The 2917-nt window shown below is 39.3% G+C and overlaps 1 protein-coding gene across 6 annotated transcripts in view; it reads right to left on the bottom strand.

Annotated features, from left to right (window-relative positions):
- Positions 1–2917, bottom strand: part of LOC106881053 (protein O-mannosyl-transferase TMTC4) — a 300747-nt gene that overhangs the window by 219584 nt on the left and 78246 nt on the right. The gene's annotated exons all lie outside the window — the stretch shown is intronic.

Raw genomic sequence — 2917 nt, 5'->3', positions numbered from 1 at the left:
AAAATTAGAAAATGCTAAAATAATTTTATAAAAACATTTCAGTACCGGTTTCAGTCATTGAGACTTTTTCAGCAGTAAGCATGGAAAACAATCAAATTTTGGAAAAATTAAATGAAAAGTTTTTAAAAGAATATTTGCATAGTATTCAAATACAACGGGCATTTTCCTTGTTTCTGCCTGTCTCTGTCTCTCTTGTTTACTCTTGTGGATTCGAAGTCGTTGTGAATTCTTGGCAGAGAAGAAGAAGAAGAAGAAGAAGAAGAAGTAGAAGAAGAAGAAGAAGAAGAAGAAGAAGAAGAAGAAGAAGAATAATGCAGGAGTGCTATGATAGTAGTAGGATGCTAAATGGTCAAGTGCCCTGAAAGTGACTTGTGGATGGTAGTAGTGATTGAATTCTTGAGACATCGCTTTTGAATGTATTGTTAATAATATTCGCGTAGGTGTTATTTTAAACAGCAATAGTAGTAAATTAAGGAAGGAGGTAGTGGAAAGGAAGAAGACGAAGAACAAAAAAGAGAAAGAGAAGAGAGAATAATAAGGGAAAGCGGGTGGTATGATAGTAGTAGGATGTTAAATGGTCAAGTGACCTAAAAGTGGCTCGTTGTGGATTATAGCAGTGATTGGGACTGGTTTTTAATGAATTCTTGGGTATCTCTTGAATGTATCATTTTTGATATTTGCGTATGTGTTTGTGTTATTCTAAGGCCGTGGTGGATATGTCGTTTGTTGTAGATGCGTTCAAAAGGTGTCTGCATTTTGTAATAAAGAGAGCCTCTTAACTAATTCGTTGGCTACAAGTTGTATCGTCCCTGAATTGGTAGAGGGGAAACATTCTGAAGCTTGGATTTTTGTTATTGACGCAAATGTCGATGTGTTGGCTGAATGCTATTTTTCTGTTTTGGGGAATTTGTGCAGAGTCATCCTTTGACGTAGACTGGTTTTTGTTTGGCCTTTGTATTGCTCTTGACACCCAGAGCAGGTTAGTGCGTATATCAGGTTCTCCGAAGCACATGTGAAGCTGCTTTCCACAGTGAAGGAGAACTCCCTCAATTAAATTGACGCATATCCCACAGTTGGGTCTTCCACATTTTTTTACTAATGGCTTCAGTGTTGTTGTTGAGCTTATTCGGGCTTGTGTTAGGATACTTTTCATAGATTTGGGCTGCCACTTGCTTTTTATGATGGTGTGTGTTTGGAGGATTAGTTCATTCTGTGGTCCCTTTTTAGCAGGGGACTGTTTTGAAGGATGATGTCGAAATCGGACACCTACTTCCTCCCATCGGTGGATGGGAGGAAGTAGGTGTGAGAGGGAGAGAGGAGAGGGAGAGAGGAGAGGGGGTGGGAGAGAGGAGAGAGGGAGGGTTAGATGAAGAGGGGAGGAGAGTTGAGCCTGTATAGCTCAAAGGAGCGAAGAGAGAAGATTAATCCCTGTTCACGCGAAAATGGGAGTCAGGATGGCCCCTGTGCAAGGACAATCCGAACACAGACAGGTGTTGCAAAGAGTGACCGGTAAAGCGGAAACATCTGACTCATTGCTGAGCCAGATGTTTCGGAGGTGTTTCGTGAACCGGTCAGCCAAGCGGCGTCCCGTTTGCCGGATGTATAGAGAAGGGCAGAGAGAGCAGGAGATGCAGTAGATGACATTAGTAGAAGTGCAGGTAAAGGATTCGGTGATATGATAGGGTCTATGATGGGTGCCGGTGAGGAGGGTGGTGTTGAAGAGGTAAGGGCAAGTACGGCAGCGTGGGTGGGAGCAGAGGAACGAACTGGGTTGGGATGTTGGGTTAGGTAAGAAGCTGTGGACCAAGAGGTCTCGTAAGTTGTGGGCTCATTTGAAGGAGAGAGGAGTCGGACCAGCGTCGCCGGAAGGCTCGGAGAATGGTGCGTTAGAGAGGTAGGATGGTGGGGCGGTAGGTAAGGAGAAACAGGAGACAGGAGTTTGTAGGGTGGATGCGTGGGGAAAGAGCAGATGCACGGTCCAGGGAACGTGCTCTGGCAAGGGCGGTGAGGATAGTGGTAAGGGGATATCCACGTAGGATGGTGTCATTTTAATTCTGTGTAACAGATGTTTCATTTCAATATGGAAAATATATTTTATGAATATTAGTATCAATATTAATGACAGCATGAATATAACAAATTCGTAACATAAATATACATACATGTATAAAGATGTAAAACATCTCCCAACTGCAAATCTCCAGATGTAGATTCAAAATATTATTTATAGTTTGGAGATTTCTACATGTTTATATATGTATATAAAATATCTGTAATGAATTCATCATATATTATTATTAATATAAACATTTATATTTAAAAAAATGTGTTCTTCAACTTGTAATGAAATACGTCTAACACAACATAACACCGGCACCAAATATTTCAATCATTGTTTTAATACATACTTACTCTGCAAATTTAATTCTTCGAGAATTTCATTTCATATGTATAATATTCTCATTTAAAATAAAACGCCTGCATACACGCAATTGATCACCGGAATGCGCTTCACGAGATTTTGATTTGTATCCTCATAATATACTGTATATATGTATGTATGCATAGTATATGTATACATACACACACACATATATATATATGTGTGTGTGTGTGTGTGTGTGTGTGTGTCTGTGTGTGTGTGTGTGTGTGTGTGTGTGTCTGTAGAGTGTTAGGTGTGATGTACAGAATTAAATATTGAAAAAAAAAAGTCGTCAGAATTTTGGAATAACTTCTTTCATTTATTTTATACATATATTAGCGCTTTCGTTCGTCTTTCGAACTTGTCAAATATATATTTTTTTCCCCTTTCTTATCTTGAAAATTTGCCATGCAATGAAAGCCGGTTTGAAACCCTTTTTAATCTTTGTTACACCCATTTATATTAAAATATGCTTTCAGTTTAGCATTCTGCCTT

This window comes from Octopus bimaculoides, chromosome 3 (genome assembly GCF_001194135.2).
Source record: "Octopus bimaculoides isolate UCB-OBI-ISO-001 chromosome 3, ASM119413v2, whole genome shotgun sequence".
In the NCBI taxonomy this organism is placed as follows: Eukaryota; Metazoa; Mollusca; class Cephalopoda; order Octopoda; family Octopodidae; genus Octopus; species Octopus bimaculoides.
The sequence above is the reverse complement of the archived record's forward strand: the minus strand, read 5'-3'. Positions and strand labels throughout refer to the sequence as shown.